This window comes from Trichosurus vulpecula, chromosome 9, assembly GCF_011100635.1.
Source record: "Trichosurus vulpecula isolate mTriVul1 chromosome 9, mTriVul1.pri, whole genome shotgun sequence".
Classification (NCBI taxonomy): Eukaryota; Metazoa; Chordata; class Mammalia; order Diprotodontia; family Phalangeridae; genus Trichosurus; species Trichosurus vulpecula.
In genome coordinates, this window is record NC_050581.1 from 84274275 (window position 1) to 84286322 (window position 12048).

The following is a 12048-nucleotide window of genomic DNA, read 5'->3' on the forward strand; positions in this document are numbered from 1 at the left end:
TGGAGCTTAAAATTTAGTAAGAGAATAAGCTACATAGGGAATTATAATCATATATGACAATATTTTATATAATAGTATGTATGTGAGTATTGATATCTACACATAGATGTGTATACGTGTATATACTTGTGTATATATAAGAAATATATACATGATCTCTTATATACACATACACATATGTGTGTGTACACATACGCACATATAAACATACATACATACACACACACACATACTGGGCCTGGAGTTCGGAAAACATGAGTTTAAATCATGCCTCAGACATTTATTAGCTGTATGAGCCTAGGCAACTCACTTAACCTCTGCCTGCCTTGGTTTCTTCAACTATAACATGGGAAGGATTATAGCAGTTACCTCACAGGGTTGTTGTGAGATCAGATGAGATATCTGTAAAGCACTCAGTGTGGTGCTGGAAACATAGTAATCACTTAATAAATGCTTGTTCTCTTCCCTTCCTCCCTAAAGACTAAATACTTCCACCCCTATCTAAAAAAAAGGCTATGTGAAGTCAGAGGGGCAATTTTAATTCAGGGGTCCTGAAACTAAGTCAAGGATTGACCATGTATTTGGGGTTGAAATGAAGATATATGTGTGTGTGATATATAGATACACATCTGTAGCTACAGAATTATCAATATATAACACACATATACATACATGTATAAAGATACACATACACATATTTATGTATATGCACATATTTATATTTGTTCAATACCAATCAGGTAGTTATCCTTAAATAGTAAACGATCCTGTCAAGTTATTTGTTTTCTTCTATTAAAGTCTGCATGGAGAATGGATCCAAAATCTTCTTGATAACACCAAGTGCAATGATAAAAACTTGTCATTATTCAAAGAATCATGGAATTTCAGATGTGAGAGTGGGAAGGACCTCAAGATCATCTAGTCGGACCCATAGCTGAACGTGAATCCCCTTTATAATACACCTCAGGGGGCCATCTGCCCAGTCTTTGCTTGAAGACTTTTAGTTGGTGAGGAACCTACCATTCACTGCTTCCCAAAGCAGCTGATTTCCCTTTAGGAAACTGCCAATTGTTAAGAAGTTTTTGCTTATATCCAGCATATATTTGCAGCTTCCACCCACTGCTTCTATTTCTGCCCTTTGGGGCCCAACAGAGTGAGTCTAATCCCTATTCAGCATATCAACTTTTAAAATACTTGAAAACAGCTACGTTGCATCATCTTAAGTCTCATCTCCAAGCTAAATGTCTCCAATGCCTTCAACTGATCCTCATGTGTCACAATCACCTGGTCTGTCACTTGAAAGCCTGGTTGCCCTTCTCTGTATAATCTTCAGCTTATAAATATGCTTCCTAAAATGTGGCAATACTCCAGACTGGTGTGAGCAGAACAAAGTACAGTTGGACCGCCATCTTTCTTGATCAGGCTCTCAACTCAGTCTGGGATATCAATATCTTTTTAGCTGCTCCATCCCATTATTGACTCCTTGAGCTTATAGTCCAGAAAACTGACAGATTTGTAGATGAACTGCTTCCTCAATGTATACTTAGAATTCTGGTTTTTGGAACCCAAATGACTTTACATTTATTAATGTAATTTAATTTGAATTTCATTGAATTTAAATTGAATATTACTGAATTAATATTAAATTAAATTTTATTGAATTCCATGAAATATTCTAGCATATAAAGATCTTTTTTTGATCTTGGCTCTTTCATCCAGCCAGGGCAGGGGGAGAATACACAAGCTTTCCTATAAATGGAAGATTGATAATTCCACATCAGTATCTGCCTGGCCCTTGTGTTTCTACATAATTTGAACCCCACCCCACCCCCAACATCACTAATTACTAGAGCCAGAAAGAGCCTTAAAGATAACCTAGTCTAACTACTCGGCTTACAAATGAGTTACTGGAATAGAAACCCAAAGGGGAGAGGGAGGAAGTGACTTAACCGAGGTCACACATGTATTGAGGGTTAAAACCAGAGCAGATTGAACCCAGGTCTCACCACACCAGGTTTAGTAATCTTGCCAGGAATCAACTGCCCAAGGAAGTAAGACACTGAAAAATTTAAACAACAGACCCATAACCCCTGAGAAAGGAATGCACAAAGAATTGTGAGGCAAATGAAACAAAGACATGCCAAATATTCAAGGAACTAGCCAATTCCTTGGTTGCACACAGTAGTACAATAGAAGGCATTCAAGTCCTTATCAGTGAATACAGTCCTCTATTACATATACTTAGCAAAACAGCATGATCTCTAAACTTCAACTCAAAAATGTTCTTTGAAGATGCCAAAGAAAACACACACTTTCTAAAATTTATTTACATAAAAGTTCCAGGAACCTCAGATATAAAATGGCCCACAAAACTGCCTTTTTTTCCCCCTTCTAATGTTGAATTCTTAAAAGATGTACAGCATACAATGAAGAAGTGCCTACTGCTAGATAAAATGGGAAAAGTCCCTGCTTTCAAGGAGCTTACATTCTATTGGGGAAGACAACATTAAGAGTAAAAATGCATATAAAATAAAAAAGATAATTTTGTGACAGTGGGTGGGGATGGTAGTGGGGAGTGGGGATACCAGCAGCTAGAGGATAAAGAAAGAGCTATTAGCAATGGACCTGAGAGCAGAGTTATGAAAGAAACTAGGGATTCTAAGGGTTAGAGATAAGGAGGGAATGAATTCCGGAATAGAAAAAGACAGCCTTAGAGAATATAAGATCATTCCCATACCAAGATGAGGAATCAGAGGAAGCTTATAATGAAAAATAACTTGTTTAAAATTCAAATACTTTACTTTTCCCCATTTATGTAATTATAATGGTGTGGAAGGGTCAGCAGAATGTTAACTGCTGCAGTGTTTTTCCCTGATGTCTGGTCTCTGTAGTTCTGTACTGGTCTGTGTATCCTTATGTGTATAAGGACATGATTTTGCTTCTTAGAATTTTATAACTCAAAATGTTATGTCCATGCACACACATTTATATATACATTAATATAATATATGCATATTAATGCAATTAATATATATTATAATTAATAAATTAATATACATATTAATACAAAAGTTATTTTTTTCCTCCTTAGGATCTCTGCATGGGGGAAGTTTATTCTCTCTCTCTCTTCTAGAATCTAAATTTGTGTTTCCCATGTGGAATCCAAATGGGATTGAGAGGAAACAACTACCTCAATGAGATCTTTGATGCTTCACTTAAGAAAATAATCCAAGGCCATTCTTCTAGCACTTGCCTGATAACTGGCTCCTGTCCCATACATGTTAGTAGTCTTTTGCTTGCTTCCAACCCTAAAATCACCTCCAAAGTTCCCTCTCTCTTTTTTCAATAACTTCATAGATTACAGTCCATCTGGACAAAGAGAGTCAACAGCACCTGGCATCATCTAACCTTCTGCAATCCTGTTGTCAATCTTAAGTAAATCAGGGAACATTCCACTTTCATACTTTCATCTCTCTCAACTAATTATAATTACTGTGTTCAAAAATCCTCAAATATAGATCTGAGAGAAGAGGTATCAGATAATGCCTTGTTCCCCACCAATCACCATGCTGAAATCACTAATACACAGAAGAGATAGAACTTCTATACAAAAAAAAAGAGACCACTGGAAAGCCATCTTTGGACTGCCACACTGCTATGATAGGGAAAGCTACCATACCATTGCCTCAGTCTAGGTTTCCTTTTTCCCTTCCTGTTTTGGTTACAACATAACCTTTACTCATTTGGAAATACATTTTCCCCCAAATACAGGAATTAAAATGGATAAGAGGAAGTGATGAGGTCTCCTCATTTTTAATTTCCTGAATTCAAAGAATCCTCATTTTAATTGCCAGAGTGAGTGGCCCTAATTTAAGTGGAAGAGAGAAAGAAGGCTCTTCTCATAATCAGGAACACAGAGCAGCTGAGTAGGTGCAGGAAGACAGGAGCTCTTGCAAATAACCCTAGAGAGGACATCAAACTCTTTCCGATTCTGAGGTTGCCCAGAGGAGGTAGAGATCTAGAACTTCTGGCCTGGTATTCTCTAAACTAGCCCTTTTAAACTAGCCCTTTTATTGTAATTACAGAGCTGATTGTCCTAATACAAGGAAGTACAATATCTGGGTGACATCTCTTTATAACAGAGCATTGTAATACTGATACCCTTTGGAAAGTTTTGTGCACAAGCTATGTCCAGGGGTTTTAATCACAGAGTATATCAGAGTGCTTGGGGAATGATACTTTGTTACAGGTCGAAAACACCTTCTAAGGCATTGCCTATTCTTTTAATAATACCTGTGTCATAGGTTACAGATCATTGGAAGCCTGAGATCGTGGGACCCTGACATCAACAACCTCTTAATTTCCTCACAATGACCAAATCATAAACCTAGAGCAATTAGATCTATCCTGAAATTAGATGATCTCTTGCCTGAAGAGGACCTGAACAAAGGACCAAAGAACAAAAAGAAGGCATCGTCTTCACCTTGGGGAACCCTGACTAATCTACAATATTAGAAATGATAAGAAAGAGAAAATCATAAACTGTATTGTCTCTTCTTACTGTGGAGCCTAAAGCCATAAAATAAAATAAAAACGGTGATTTGGGTTTATATAACAAAGAACATCACAGAAACTCAGGAGCAGGAACTTTTCTTGAAGGTACTCTTTTTTCCAATTTAAAAGTAGATTTTACTGATCTATTTTGTTTTTATATTCCTAGATTTCCCTACATACATCACCCCCATATCCCTTTCTAATCTCTGTCCCAAATACCCATCCTTTATTCAACAAAACCAATCAACACATTGAAAAAAAAAACTAATGTTATATAAAATGTTCCATCCGTCTCATATCTCTTCTGTGAGGTCATGCTTGCTCTTTATAATTTTGTGACATTCAATTTTTATTCTTTTCTGGTTATTGTTTTTTCCTCTTACATTTTTGTGGTGACTGTATATGTTGTTTTACTGCATTCATCATATTCATATTATTATATAATTATATCATATTTACTTATAAGCACATTAATATTCCACTACATTCATGTACCCCAATTTGTTAGCTATTTCCCAAGCAACGGGAATCTATTTTATTTCTGGTTACTTGTGAGCACAATATGCACTGCTATGAATATTTTGGTGAATATAGAGCCTTTATTTTTGTTGATAACCTGATCGAGGCATATACCTAGCAGCAGACTCTGTGAGTTCAAGGGTATTTTAGCCACTTTATTTGCATAATTTCAAAGTGCATTCCAAAATGGTGTACTGATTCAAAGCTCCACCAACAATGCATTTGTGTGCCTTTCTTTACATAACCCCTCTAAACCCAACTATTCCCATCTATTGTCATCTTTGCCAATTTACTGTTGTAAGGTGAAACCTTGAGGTGGCTTTCATTTTCATTTCTCTTGTTATTAGTGATTTGGAACATTCTTATATATGGTTGTTAAGAGTTTGCAATTGTTCTTTTGAGAACTGTTTGTCCATATCCTTTAACTATTTATCTTTGGGGAATGGCTTTTGATCTTGTATATTTCTGTTAGTTGTCCATATATCTTGGATACCAAACCCTTATTGAAGAAATTTGATACAAAGATTTTCCCCTTTGAAGATAATTTCAATAGCTGTTTAAGAGATAGGAATCTGGTTTATTTTTTCAAACAAATATAAAGAAAAAGAAGCAATATGAGTGCAGTCTAAAAGGCTATTTGAAGCATAAATCTATGCAAGTCCCTTTGCTTTCTGTAGGTCTCATTTTCCTCATTTTTAAATTGAGGGGAGAAAAGGGGGCCATAGTGAATAACCTCTAAGTTTCCTTCCAGTTCTTTGATTTTTTGACCCAATGATTTTTACTGCTCCCTCTAGTTCTTAAAAACTAAGGAACAATTAAAGCTTTGTCAGTTTGAAATTGCCCCCAGTCTTTGTAGAGGAGCAGACTGAAGCACTTGATAGCTATATCCAGATCATATGGTCTGAATTCAGGAGCCTAGGGGCAAAATGGCAGAGACAGAGGGGAAGGGAGGGGAAGCCCTCAGTATCAATGTTCCTGGTGGGTTTTAGGATTTTTTAAAATTTAGTTGGCAGAGAAAAGGTAAGGAATACTGAAAAGTTATGTGACAGACAGATGTGATTTTTTCCAGAATATTTCCAAAGGAAGCATCAGCCATTCTTTAAATTCATTAACACACATGTTGGCATGGGTCACCACTGGATAAGCCAAATCCTTGTGAAACATTTCCTTCGTGATTAATCTAGCAAAAGTCTGAAGTAAAAGTATATTGATCGTCCCAGAGATAAGCTAGCAATTATATGCTTTTCCAAAAGCACTGAACTTAGTCTGCTCATCTTTTCATGGAAGCATTTCTTATTTTTAAAGGGATTTTCCTCTTACTCTGAGTAATTTTTACATAGAAATATTTGAGCAATATTTTTGACTAGCACACATATACCTCAGGGCCAGGAAGCAGAGTGAGCAGCATTTACAAAATATAATCTGGAAAGGATTCTTTACCTCCCTCCAATCTCTTTCACATCCACACAATAGTTTCTAAGTTGCCCATATTACTCCTTTCTTATCTTGTTGCTGTTCAGACATTTTCAGTCACATCCAACCCTTTGTGACCCCATTTGGGGTTTTCTTGGCAAAGACACTGGAGTGGTTTGCTATTTCCTTCTCCAGCTCATTTTACAGATGAGGACACTGACACAAACAGGGTGAAATGACTTGCCCAGAGTCACACAGCTAATAAGTATTTGAAACCAGATTTGAACTCGAGGAGATGAGTCTCCCTGACTTCAGGACCAGCTCTATCCTTTGGTCACCCAGTTTCAGCATTACTCCTTTTGGCAACTGAACAAAAATAGCTATTAAAATGCAAATGGTCTCTTGAGAAGGAAAATAAATTAAGCCGATATCAACCATTAATACCTTAGCTTGAATGTCTCTATGAGTTCTACAGTATAGACTAAGGCTCCAAGAGAATTGGGATAGGATAGGTAGAATATCATTAGGGTACCAGTAAGATGATAAGGAATATGGATAGTTGAAGGAGAGCATAAGGACGCCTAGTCTCCCTACACAAAGATGATTCTCAAATTTGTGAAAAACTTTATTTTTAATCACGCCTTCCCCACCCCCATCCTCCAGTACCCATCTTAAATGCCATTTTCAATATAAAGCCTTTGATGATTTCCCTCAGCTGAAAGTGATTTCAAACCTCAAGTGATTTTGTAAAACTTTGTATTCCACTTACACACCTGAACTACAAACTGTACTTTTTGTTACCTTTATATATATATAATTGTCTCTGAGATTGTAAACTCTTCAGAATAAGGGCCTTCTGTTTTTCTTTGTGTCTTCTACCAAACGCTGTCTTGCATATAGAAGGTACTGAATGCATCGAATGAATGAATGAAATAATGAAGTTAAGGCTAAAGGATCACCAAAGGTAAGCTGTGTTTATTTCACAATTTTGTATATTCCTAGTCCCACACATACCCAAATAACTTGAGTTTTCTCTGATACATGAATTTAAATGGAATCCATGCACAAGGTAACATATTTCATGTACGTAGCACTTCTTGGCCCTCAGATGGGCCAGATTTCCCTCTATCGCTGGCACAGTCATACCTTTAGGAGAAGGTCATAGAGAATGATCGCAGGGATGTAGCATCCAATGATACACCACAGCCCCTCCCCTCCAGTGTAGACATACCTACTCCCTGGAAGTATAGACAAAGAATACTACACCTACATCTAAAGCTTACCATCTCTACCAACACTTCCCCAAAGAGGGAAATAGAGATAGCATATGGAAAAACATACACAAGAGGATGTCCATTGGGACATACTGTTATATACCTGAAAACTTTACCTGGATCCCCTGTACCATCCTCAAAAACTCCACAAACCACAGGGTATTGTGACTCTTTCTCCTGTAATACACTAACTCTGTTCCAGCTCTGTTTCTCTTAACATAGTGGTCCAGAACAGAAGTGCTGAAGGATTGCTAGGACAACATCATCTTTTTCAAAACTGCTTTCAGTAGCCAGAGAACAATGGAGATGTATTCTAATTCTGCCTTAAACGACTAGACTTCACTTTCCCCACTATTTAGGTAGTTAGGTGATCTGAGTTCAAATCCATTCTTGGACACTTCTTAGCTGTGTGACCCAGGGCAAGTAATTTAACCTGTTTATCTCAGTTTTTTCAGCTATAAAATGGGGATAATATCAGCACCTACTTCCCAGGGTTGCTGGGAAGATCAAATGAAATAATACCGGCAATGGTCTTAGCACAGTACCTGGCAGGTACTTAATAATGACATTCTAGATGGAAATTCGTAGATCTCAATTGCATAAAGAAATTCGAAATGCTTGTCCATGTGAGCCAATATGCAAGGATTCATGGTTATTGACACTTAGAGGTTTAACACAAGTCATAGAATAATAAAAAAGAAGTTAGAAATCATCTAGTCTGATTCCTTTTTTCCATAAATGAGAACACAAGGGCCCTAAGAAATTAAAGTGATTTGTCAGAGGTGACGTGGGCAGTACGTAGGAGGGGCAGAATTTGAATCCAAGTCTTTAGATTCTAAGTCTAGTGTTCTTTTCACTGCTCTTTTCATATATTTCCCAAGTTGGTTTTTTTTTACTTCAGTGTTTACTAGAAGACTAAGACCCCCTCCTATCCATCAATGTAACATATCATTAAAACACAAAGAGAAACTATAAACACGGGGTGGGGGGCAGTATAGAAGAAGCAGGAGCACTAATAAAATTAAATTATAATATCCAAAATGAAATTAAAAGTAAAGAAAATGAGCTTTTAAAATTTGGATTGTGATTTTTATGTTTGCTACTCAATGAAAAATGCATTTGGGAAAGGGGGAATAACATTGGATTTATTTTTTTTAAGTACAGGACTTGCTAGGTTTCTTACTTTATTTTACATCCTGGCAAACAGCCATTTTGTAATCACAATAAGTCACACTTCAGCCTGAGTTATAGATGGTGTAATAATTCACACCTTGAGCATTGTTTCCAGTGAGTATTTTATTGCTTCGTTAAAGATGTTTATATTTGGGTAGTTTGCAAGTGTTCAGTCTGAAATGCAAAGCTCAAAATGTGTGAACCGTACCAGAAAAGCTTTAGTAGCAACCTGGAGGCACTCAGGCTATTAATAATCAAAGAAGAGAAAAGAAGTTGAGTTCTGTCATCATCTAAAAGTTTGCCCCAGAGCCATGCACTATATACTTTCAAAATAATATTTTCTTTAAACTATCAACTCAATTCTCCACTAAGGCCCAACTGTAGATACCGTTTCTTCTTGTGGTATGGAGGTGTGTATATGTTCTCAGAGGCCAACTGAGCACAAGCTCTGGCCTTACGACAGGGAAATGCTTTGAGAATATTCCCAATGGCAGAATTGCCTATTGCCTTAGGTTCCAGCCCAGCTAAATTCATGCAGAATCACCCGTTAGAGTTGGAAAGGATCTCGGAAGGCATCTAGTCCAACCCTTACACACACACACACACACACACACACACACACACACACACACACACACAATCCCTCCTATAATATACTTGTCAAGGGGTCATCAAATCTTTGCCTGAAGACCTCCAAGTAAGGGGAAACAAATCACCTTTCAAGGAAGCTCATTCCACTTTTGGACAACTCTCATTGCCAGGAACTTTTGTTTTGTTTGTTCCCTGACATGGAGTCCAATTTACTTCTTTGTCACTCGCATCTGTTGTTTCTGATTCTGCCCTATGGGCCAAACAGATCAGATCTAACCCTTCTTCACATGACAATCCATCAAAACACCTGAAGACTGCTATCATAGGCCTGCTAATTCTTCTCTTCTCCAGGCTAAACATTCCTGGTTCCCCCAACAAGTTCTTTAAATTTTGAGAGGCTCTTCACCAGAAAGCCAATTCTTCTGATGACAGCAATTCATGAAAAATATTTCTTAAGGCACAGAGTAATTTGGGATTGGTGTGAGTAAAGACAGTGTCAACACCAATGAAATGACAGATCTCCTGGGGGTATTTGAAAGGATCTGGTCACTAGCTTACAAACCACGGTTGGAGAAAAGGTCAAACTTCTAAGTACCAAGTTTGTCCCACCTATTAAAACCTCAAGTTCGCTAATCTATTTAGCATAAGTGGACAGATTCTCCATCAACAATCCTCTGAATTTAGAGGTGAAGAACAAGAAAAAGGTGTCAAGTTTTCTCAAAAAAAGGAAGCTCGACAGGTTCCAAGCCAGGGATATAGCTCATCTAACAAGGGCTGACAATAATGTACTTGCCTGGAGCCTCGCAAATCTAATTTCACAAAAAAAAAAAAATACTTTGCACAGAAAAGAATGAGGAAAAAGGGGAAACTACATATGAATTTTAAAACAAACTAGAAACCAAAAACAGTGGCTATAATGAAGAAAGACTATCAGAAGAGAGATACCCAAAAGTTCACAGAAGATCAAGTTATGCCACTGGTGTATAAGTTCTGATAGCTTCTTCCATACCGGGAAGGCTACAGATATGTCCAAGTACCATCTTAGTAACAGTGAGTCACTAGCAGGTAGGCCACAAGGAGATGGATTCTTTGGTTGTACTAACCCATGAAGTAACTTTTTAAAAATAGCTCTTTATCCTTTGAAGGCCTCTTCTGATTCATCAGGGATGGTGGCAGCAGGGTGAAAAGGTAGCAGAGGATGCTAAGAATCACAGTTTTTAGACCATCTACAAACATTAACTTACCTATATGTACTCTAAATGTGACATCTAATGACTAACAAATTAACAAACTATTAGAAGCACAGAACCATATCAATATTAATATTCTTGTGATAAACAAAACCAGAAGGCAAAATCAAGCTGCAGTTTAGTGGAAGATTAGCTCAAAATTTGGATGTGATCCAATTAGGAAAGCATTGAATAAAGCTAGATAGGGAGGAGGCTACAAAAAAACTTAGCCCCCAAAATGATGGCCCACTAAGAAGGTGATCATGGAGATATCACTAATTACCAGCCCATATATTTACCTTCTCAGCCTTATAAAATCTTTCTGAGGATGTTCTACACACATATTTAGGGTCTTTTGATAAAATGAGATGGAAATAAGCAAACTTTACAGTCAGATAATTGCCTAAAAAGTACAAAGAATACAAGATGCTGCCGTTTGTTTGTTGATTAAAAAAACAAGATAAAAACTATTAGAACTGGTAATATATGGGGGCAGGTAGGTGGTGCAATGGATTTAGGAGGATCTGAGTTCAAATCTGACCTCAGGCACTTGACACGTACTAGCTGTGTGACCCTGGGCAAGTCACTTAACCCTGACTGGCTTGCAAAAAAAAACCAAAATGGTAATAACAAAATGCAGATTTAAAGGCAATCCCTCCAACAAGGAATTTGTCATGTTTACGTTAAAGTGATACAAGATTACTTGATAAATACAGGATGTCTCTAAAGTCTGGACACATAGGAAAAAATGCATATTTTGAAATATTTGGAATATTAACAGACCTTAGCCCCCTTGACTTCTTTTTCTGGGATATGCTAAAGGAGAAGATGTACTCAATGAAAATCACAGATGCAACACACTTGATTGAACACACAAAGAGTGAATGTGCTAAAATTGACGGCAACGTAGAGTTACTGCATCGAGTTCATGTGAATCTTGCAAAGCGCATCAACCTTTGCATCACAAATGACAGAAATCATATTGAAGATGTTATTTGTTAATATTCCAATTAAATAAAATGTTGTTGAAAATTCCATTCACTTCATTTCTTGAAAATATGTATTTTTGCCTATGTGTCCAGACTTTAGGAACACCCTGTACAACTGCAGAGAGCTCAGTTCATAGTCCTTTGATTATTAACATCAAGAGAAGCACGAAACAGGAACACGTATTTATATGTATGGGTCACTTACACAAAAATGATAGTTTAGAGCTGATGAGGTTACCAAAAGAGAGAATACACAAAAGAAAGGAGGAGACCTACCACAGCACCCTAGGAAACACCCAATGTGAG